This window comes from Xenopus tropicalis, chromosome 4 (genome assembly GCF_000004195.4).
Source record: "Xenopus tropicalis strain Nigerian chromosome 4, UCB_Xtro_10.0, whole genome shotgun sequence".
NCBI lineage: Eukaryota > Metazoa > Chordata > Amphibia > Anura > Pipidae > Xenopus > Xenopus tropicalis.
The window spans coordinates 18,258,329-18,267,946 of record NC_030680.2 but is presented as its reverse complement, the minus strand read 5'-3'; the positions used below and the strand labels follow the sequence as shown (position 1 = coordinate 18,267,946).

Here is a 9,618-nt window from a genome sequence, read left to right as displayed (position 1 = left end):
ACTCCCATGACCCTTTACGCTCCTATAGACTCCCATGACCCTTTACGCTCCTATAGACTCCCATGACCCTTTACGCTCCTATAGACTCCCATGACCCTTTACGCTCCTATAGACTCCCATGACCCTTTACGCTCCTATAGACTCCCATGACCCTTTACGCTCCTATAGATTCACATCTGTTCTAATATTTGCATTCCGCTACCCTATTGCGCCCGGCTATGCACTTGCACTATTCCGCCACTAGGTGTCTCCCTTCCCCAGATGTTCGGTGTCCTCACATTTTCCTGCCTGCGACGTGATCCCTTTCTCAATGAAAAGCCGTCTCTAGGCTGCAATGACAGTTTCATCCCCAAAGCAACAGCAAACGGTGAGCGATCGATCCCACCTCCAGCCGGCCAAGCCAACCCTACCTGGGCCGACCTGTCCCCACCTGAGCCAGTGCCAAGCCGGCAGTATGTGCCCCTAACGCTGCAGCGGAGGATCTCCCGGGGGGCCGGCAACCTGACTGCCAATGAGTAGCAACGTTCCGGAGCTGTGACCCAGAGGGGTTGGATCCCCTGGGGTAGATGTGCGATCCCCCCACTGATGGCTCCGGCGGGGACTGTGGGAGATGAGGGGCGGTGCATTGGGTGCATAGGCAGAGGCTGGCAGGGGTGCCCGACAGCTGCAATGCCATGGGCAAGGTGGGCATCGCTGCTCCTCTTTGTGGCTGTGATGGCAGCTCTGCAGATGCCCGTACGGGCCATGGAAGGTAAGACTGGCACTAATGGGGGCCCTAATGTACCTGTGTAGTCTTGTCATATTGCAGCATTCCCCTATCTGCCCCATACACCGATACAGGCATATCCCAGTTACCCCCCCTTAGCCTGGCTGCTGCCCCTCTACCCCCATCCAGGGGCTTCTGTTTCTCCCACCAAATGCTTTTGTCTCCTTATCCCCAATGGTGTGCTACCTCCTGATGTTAAACCACAACTCCCACCATAGGCTGATGGGGGATGCTGGGAATTGTAGTACAACAGCAGCTGGGAATTAGCCACAGATTGGGCAGATCTGAATTGAATGGTGCAAGCTTGGGGGTTGTGCCTGCACTGTGCCCTTATTGTATGCCAGCCCTGGCACCACTGTGTTGTACCTTCTTAGTAGGCATTTATTTGCAAGCATGTGTAACCACTGCACAGCACTGATGGGGTTAAAAGTCAAACTGTACGTACAGAGTTAAATTTGACATTGTGTGTTGAATATATACAGTATGTGCCAGTGCAGGGCATGAGTGGCTATGTGCAGGGTGCCAGTGTGAGTATTGGCCCAATAGAATAGTCCCTTATATGATGAGAATGCCTGTCCCTAGGCTGTATATATGGGGCCTATTCACTATATGTGTAGCGTCTCCTGTGCGCAGTGTCTGTGCTGTGGGACCTTCCATGCTAAAACCCATTGCAGAGCAGAACCCCCCCAGGAGGGGCCTATAGGGCTTTATTGATGGGATCTATTCTTTATATATAGCAGGCATTATTCAGTGAGAGAATAAACTTATCAGAATTGGTTGTTTTATTCCTATTTGCTCCTAAACCTAAAGAATGGCAATATAAATACACATACAGGGGCTTGTGCCCCCCCCCTTTGCTTTGCTTGTGTATTGTATATTCTGGCACCTGATTTATTTAAGAGACTCACAGATACAATGATAAGAGCCGGCACTAATGGCTCTGTTTGTCCTGCTGCTGCCTGTAATTCCCATATCGGCCTCTGCCCAGAATGGAGAGACAAGGTTGGTTTTGGGGTAGGGCAGAAAGGAATTTCCTGGGGGGGTGTGGGGTTTTTTTTCTTAATTGGCAGTAGTCATCTTTGGCCACTTACAATTCCACTGGTTAGCCACATTGGCTATTAGAGCCAGGCAGGTCTGAGCACAACTGTTTGAATGGATTAGTCCGTTTCCCATAGGCAATGATTGGTGCCACTGGCAGAACTGGCTCGGCCCATCCTATCAGATCTTGCTTTCATTGATAAAGGTGATAAGTGGAAAGAGTTAATGTCAGTGTAGAATATATTGACTCAAATTATTCAGAGAGTTAAGAGGGGAATTATTCTCCTTTTTGTTTATGGGACATTTTCCATTGGTTTCAACACAGTGGCGCTTTGTATTGTATTTGACTCTGTTACCATTTGTATCCTCACTATTCCAATGCTCTGATTGGCTACAGGTTGGTTCTGTACCGCTGTTTCAACACTTTGGGTTTTACACACTGACACAGAACAAAGTGATTACTTGACAGTTTAGGGGCACTTGTAAAACACGCAAGTTGCAGGGCGTCTGCATTGAATGCAAGATCTGTAGCTGAAGTTTTCCCATGAAACAGCACCTCTAGTGGTCAACAAATAATACTTAGCCATCCTGATGCAAACTATGGAGAATGTTAGTTGGAGCTGTGGCACTGAGTAGTGACTGGGGGCAATGCTGGGGGTGCCAACTGGGTCCTAGGTGCAGTCCTGGTCCCTCCCGCCCCCTCACCTACGCATTCGGCACATATGCAGGGCACATAGGAGAGGGCTACTTACCCTCCACCTCCATAAACCCACCATGAATGAATAAATGAGATGAATGGTTCCGTATTTATCCAAAAGTGTGGCAGGCACAGGGATTTTTAAATATTGCATTTTTTTCTGTATATGCACCTTGGGTGCCTATATAAAATATATGGCCCTGGCTGGAGAAGACCTGTCTGAAGGTGAGATGTGGGTAGAATATCTAGTTGCTCATCTACTGTAGATACTCCTGGAAGCCCAGTTTGACGGTCACTTAGGGTAAGAACTGAAATGAACACTCACTTGCTGTTCTAGATAGTCTGGGAATTATGAGGGAATGACCCATACAGCAATGTCTTCCATTTAATGGGGACCTGACCATATTTTGGACCTCAAAGGTGGGCAGATTTCAGAAAATCACCAACCTAGATTGTAGAGTGGGCTAACAGGGAGCTTCTAACATTATTATTGTAGTCATACATGTCCTTTACAAAGACATCTGTCAGTCATTAGAAATAAATGGTATGTGGGTGGGGGTGCTGATGTTGTGGTGTTTCAGGTTCTCGACACGGCAATATCTCTTTCTGGGCATAGAAACGTTCTACTGGGATGGGTGCTTGTGTGTAGAAATAGTGCTGGGAGCTATCTCCTACACATAATAGTGTGCTACACATTGGTCATTGACAATGGCCACACACACTGGCAATGCACCCTATATAATATCTAATCAGTGGATAGGGCTGTGGCCCATTTGGTTCCATCGCTTGGTGTAAGAGCAGTAAGTACCGTCCCTACATGGCCAGTTTGGGCTCACTGGTTCTCACTATACTGCTCAGCCACCTGGGCATGTATCTTATTCCAGGGAGTCGGACACCTGCCATGAAGGGGACAACCACCATCTTCTCCCTGGCTCCCAGTTGTCTCCTGCTTGAGTTCACACATGGCATATGTTCTGTATTGCCCGTGATTGTGCCCTGGAAAGAGGACACCTGACAGCCAGGAACAAGATGGCGGTGGCCCACTCAGCAGAAGAGTAGTACCTTGGGATGGTGTTTCAGCCCTGACGGTGTGTGGCGGATCTGACGATGTTTCATGCGACCGATGGTCGCACGAAACATCGTCAGACCGCCACGTGTGTGGCCACCTTAAGCCTCCCCAAACCTTCATTGGCACCTTAAAAAAAAAAAACCTGGCTCCGTTTCTGCACTGCCCTGCAATCTTCTCCGGGTTCTGCAGAAATTAGCTGTGCTCTGATCTTTTGACTAATCAAGGCGCAGATGCAGACAGGGATCGGGAGATTTTGCAAACTGGAGGCAGTGCAGAATTGAAGACTAAAAAAAGAAGAATCTGCAGGCTGTAAACTTTACCCAAGAACCAACTTTGAACTTTTGCTGCAGTTTTCATCCCACAGGTACTATACACAGGTACTATACTGTATATGTTCTAAAGACTGACCCACTAGCTGAAATTAAATTGTTTTTTGTCACCTGACATCTACAGTACCTAAGAGGCGGGGCATACAATGTATGATTGACATCTGGCATTTTTTAATGAAGTTATAATTTGTATGGATGTGTTAATAAAAAATCATAATTTGGCTTTCATGTTTAATTTGAAAAGTACTTTTATTGTACAGCTTTTTATATCTGGGTGAGGGGTCCCCTTTAAATGGCTAACGAAATGTTAGTCAAGGGTAGTTTTTAGCACTCAATAATAAGAAATCCAAGTCCGGCTTGGGACTCCTCCAGTTACATGGGAGTAGGAGAAACAATAGGTTAGCTGAAAGCAGTTCTAATGTGTAGCGCTGGCTCCTTCTGAAAGCTCAGACTCAGGCACAATGCACTGAGATGGCGGCTACACACCAATATTACAGCTACAAATACATTTGTTGGTTTAAGAATAAAATGTTAAATGGCAGAGTGAATTATTTGCTATAAAAACAGTGTAATTTAGAAATAAAAAGTACCCCATAAAAATCATGGCAGTATCCCTTTAAGGATGTCTGTAGCATGGCTGTCATTGGGTTTATATAGAGCTCAATTAGAATGATGCATTTTGGGACCTCCCCTAATCTGTCAAACTCGCTGCAGAGATTTGTAAGCTGTGCACCCATATAAGTTCCAAATATGAAAAGTAAAAATCTAATGATGTCATTTTACAGAATTTAAAAAATAATCCAGACACCACCTTTTATTCTTTTTACCTGCACTTATTCCAAGCCCCACATTTTTATTTATATGATACCAGACAGGCCAGAAATACAGGGGAGCTTTGTGTAATACCATGTACAGACCCGGCAGCATTACTCTACTTGGCTCTTTGTATTTCTTCCCTCCATCAGCCCAGTAATGTTGTGCAAAGGACTTATAGTAAGTATGGTGTAATATGCACAGTGTAAATGCAGTAAGAGCAGAAATACAGTGCAGTGACGTTTCCTAGACCAGCAAGAGGGACATTTCAGTAGACTGTATCTTATACCAGACAAGCCAGCAATACAGTGTAATGCAGTGTTCTCCCCAGGGAAAAACAGAGGGGCAGGAAAAAATTGGGCTTATTGGGGGAGAGAAATATGTGCCTCCCCAATCCCTCCAGCACTAAAATAATTTGCATCTATAGTCAAGGATATAACCTGCAAGCTCTTGAGGCAATGACCTTCAACTTCAGAGAGACCATGTGTTCAGGTGACAGTCACCACTTAAGGATTGTGCCTTCATATAGTTTTTTTTTTTTTTCTTTGTTGTTACATTATCTTTGAGTCTATTACTTCTATACCATCCTATTGTTATTGCCTACCTAAAACTTTATAGCTGGCTGACCAGAAATACTCATAATGCCGTAATGATTACATACTACTCAGGCATTACAGACATGTTTAGGGTGTTGTGTTTGGGTTTATAGAAGAGCCTTTCCCAGCGCTTCTCAATGTTGTATTGTTATTCCTAAATAAATGTCAGACTGGTGCCTGCTGGTTGGCTACACTTGCTTTCTGAGGTTTTATAATTAGTTGATTATTGCTCTGTGCACTCCTGGGTAAAACTGGGCCCCTTAAAAATTCATGGTGGGGGGCAATATCAAGCCTGCAGTCCTTCTCTTGGGCAGCCCTGACATTAAATAAAAGGTATTGGGTATGTTTGAGCAAAGCTGCTTACTGTATGCTTTCAGTTCACTGAAGGTTCTCTTTCATAAAGGTGCTGGATGTGTGAATGCCATATTACAATTACACATCCAGAGCGACTTAAACTATATAGTAGTTTTTATATAGTAAATTTTACGGAATGTGTTGAATGTTATTGCTGAATCGGTACAGGCAAAATGCATAAAAAACTGCTTGGTACACGGATAGCCAAATTACCTGTAATTCTGTTCATAATCCTGTTATCTGTTTTCTCCCCACAAGGCTGCTGAATATGTTCCGGAAAAGGTGAAGAAAGCGGAAAAGAAATTGGAAGACAATCCGTATGACCTTGATGCATGGAGCATTCTCATTCGCGAGGCACAGGTTTAGTGACATAGGGTTACATTATGTATTCTCTTGAGTACCAAAGGTGGCTGTATTCAGGAGATTCTAAAATGTTCCACACAGTCATAATATTGTAAATGCTGTTTATTTCAATTTTAGAATCAGCCTATAGACAAAGCACGGAAGACATATGAGCGACTTGTTGCCCAGTTCCCGAGCTCTGGCAGATTCTGGAAACTTTACATTGAAGCAGAGGTTAATATTTTCATTTTTTTTCTTACTAATTGATTTTTTTATTTCACAAACATGTTCTAGGTCTGAGTTGAGAAATAACTGGTAGGACACTATATTAGTTAATGTTCCTTACCTTGTAATCTGGGGCTGAAATTGCAAGCGCTGACTTTTAAGGTGTTTAACCGCAGCGATGATTGTTGCATAGTGTTTTTGCAACAACATTAAAACATTTTAATGGTATGGAGTGCTTTAGACTTTTATTTATTTGTCGCGTCAATTTATTGCCTCCTGTGTTGTTTATTTAGTACCGGTAATTCATTTCCTCTATATTTACCCCAACTGACTAATTTGAATGGTATCCTAAGTCTATTAGCCTTAACAATAAAATGGCATGATGTTCAAATGTTTCTGTGTGGGTTTTGTTTTAACATACTTAAATATTTTTAAGGTCTTAACATATAGAACATGCACTTACAAAAGAACAATTATAGGAAAGAAATGTTATCGGCATAATTTATTATTTACAGCAACCATTCTTGGACAGGACAAATGTGTGGCTTACGGTGCATAGAATTACACTGGGCATAAATGATTGTATGCACAATATTGAAAACATGTTTGTATACTTGATTAATGCAGTTAACTATACGACTCATAATAAAACCACAGAGGCAGAAAATCTGGGAATTTGGTGTTCATACCTATGTTATTCTGTTATTCTGCTGCTTATGATGTCTGGTTAATCCTGTGTAGCGTAAATGGTTTTGTCATAACTTTTAGGCACACTTTATATTTTCCATTATTTGAACAACATTATTGGGACCCTTTGGTTCTCATACTCTACCTTCCCACTCCACCCATGTGAATAGTATTTTCTTTGGGATGCTACATCTATTTTATATTTTTATACAATATTAAAAGAAACTGTGATTGTAGGCTATACATACATCATTTATGGGAACTGTACTTTCTTTACACAAATACCATTAAAATCTGGGGCTAATGCTTGTGCTTACCCTTATTATTTTACATAGTAATGAGCACAGCAGTGCGCAGTATTTATTGTGTTTTTAAACTCACAATTTACTTTATCTAGTAGGTTACATCTGAAATATGCTTGTGTTTTCTTTCTTTTTCACCTATAAAACTTAAGAAACATTGGTAAGATATATTCATTTTTATATTAGTGGGATGCTGATGATTTTATAGTATCATTTTTATTACTGCTTAAGACTGCTAAAATTTCTCAAAGATTTGCATTAAAAACTGTGTTGGTGGAATGTCTCTTTACTTTAACGCTGCTAAATTGAGACGTATAAGGCTTACATATTCTCAATTGCTTTTGTTAATCTTTTAACTGACAAACTTAACTTCCATACAAAATAAAAACCTCGGTCTGAAGTGTAACCTATAATTTAGAGCAGTGTTGGCCAAGTTTTTGTCCTTGCCTCATAAAGCTGATCCTTGTGAATTAGAGTCTTAAGGTGGCCATACAGGGGCCATTTTTAGCTGCCTTGATTCAGCAGCTTATCTGCCCATGTTTGGCTCGAATGACAGGCCTGCCTGACCGACATCTGCCCTGAGATCAGCTAGATCTCGATTGGCAAGGTTTGGTTTTTCCGTTAGATTGGGGACCGCATTGGCTCGTTGATGTGGTCCCCGAACCGACGGCACCTATACCTGCCATTTCTATTCGGTCATTTTGGCTCTAGGGCTTAAACGTCCGGATTAGCCCGATATTGCCCATTGGTAGGCATATCAGGAGAAGATCCGCTCACTTGGCAACATGTGTGTCATTAGTAAAAGCACTTACCCAAGGAGTTCTGTGACGGTCACTGGCTGAATGCTTTTGTACAGGACATGAAACTCCAAGGGGACTTCTTTTATATTCATATTATTTTATGTGGGATACTTTTTATTTTTATGCTACCATTACAAGCTTCTTAGGGGTCATTTGGGATGTCCCTCAACTGAAGTACAAGAGCCATTACCCTTAGTGCCCATGCGCAGAGCACTTCTGGATGGCGAGTAGCTGCACTCTGCACCTTATTCACACGTGCAAGTTGGGGGTAAGGAAAGGGGGAAGCTTACATCTGTGCTCGAAAGAGCTCAGAGACCTGCAGCAATTCAAGGAGAGAGGAAGGAAATAAATATTCAGTGCTGTAACACTAAGGCAGATTATCCATTGTATTATAGATGTTATGTTTACACAGACAGGGCGCCATCAGAAATCACAGGGCCCTCACAAAAATTTTCTGGGCCCCCTCACACCAGTATCCACCATAAACTGCAAACTGAAGAATAAATCTAAACTCTATGCACAGTAGTTTAAAGGCAAACTCCACCCAAACAGAATTTAGTCTTTTTGAAAAGAGAATGTAACTTCAAGCAACTTTTGCCAATAAGCATAATTTAAAAATTATGAAAAGACTGAAATTTTTTATGTAATAATCTAGTTTGGCAACAGTACCAAGCCCCGCCCCCTGTTGATCTGCTGACTACTTTGAGACTCAAATAAAATGTTACAGAGCTGCGTTGTCCTCTGCGCGCATCCCCCCCAATCCCTGCACACACAATGTTAATAAGGAAAGGAACATTGCATGCATTGGTTACATAGTCCCTGCATGCTGTCTGTAAGCTTGGACAAGTTGTCTACAATTTGTAACATCAGTGATTTATCCTCCTCCACTGTCAGGATTGCAAATGCATGCAGAAGAGAACGATTTGCTCCTGGATTTCAAGCATAGTAAAAATGTTACGGTATTCATACTTTTGAGAGTAACAGGTTACAGTGATAAGTGTATTAGAGGTTTCTGTGTTGCGCTCTAACAAATGTTTGGTTCGTAAGCCGGAGCTCCCCTTTAAAGGACAATAAAAGCCAAATCCCTGGGCGGGTACTGATCACTTAGTTGGGGAAAAATAAGAGTTAAATGCGCCTCATGCAGGAATATAATGCGGCCATTACAATCTTTCTGCCCAGTGTTCCCCTGACTAAAATAATGGTTTGTACAGAGTACAGATATTTCCTTACTGCGCATGTGCTAAGGAGAGCACATTCATTGGTCTAAAACAGTTGCATATGATCTGCAAGGAGGAGGAGCCGTGACCCAGAGTACTAAGTTAGTAATTAAAATCACTAACTAGTGGCAATATCAAGCCTACATCAAAAGTACTCAAAATAATTATAAATTAAATAAAAAAAGTTTTACCCTCCCTTTAGTTTTAAATCTAATGAAACAATTTTCTTATAAATGATCTCATTCCTTCCTCTATCTCTGGTTTTTTTAAGATTATAGGCGAGTTTATTGCGATAAATCTCCTCTATCACGTAATTCTCCTGCAAATGCCATCCCACCCGGCAATAAATGGAATCGCCAGTGGGAAAATATATGGCATCGCTT

The 9,618-nt window shown here is 42.4% G+C and overlaps 1 long non-coding RNA gene across 1 annotated transcript; it reads left to right on the top strand.

The window, feature by feature from the left end:
- Positions 1-285: 285 nt before the first annotated feature.
- Positions 286-6,457, top strand: LOC108646158. The gene is made up of 3 exons (XR_004222254.1): positions 286-751; positions 5,921-6,022; positions 6,143-6,457. It is a non-coding gene; the product is annotated as an uncharacterized LOC108646158 (long non-coding RNA).
- The last annotated feature ends 3,161 nt before the right edge of the window (positions 6,458-9,618 follow it).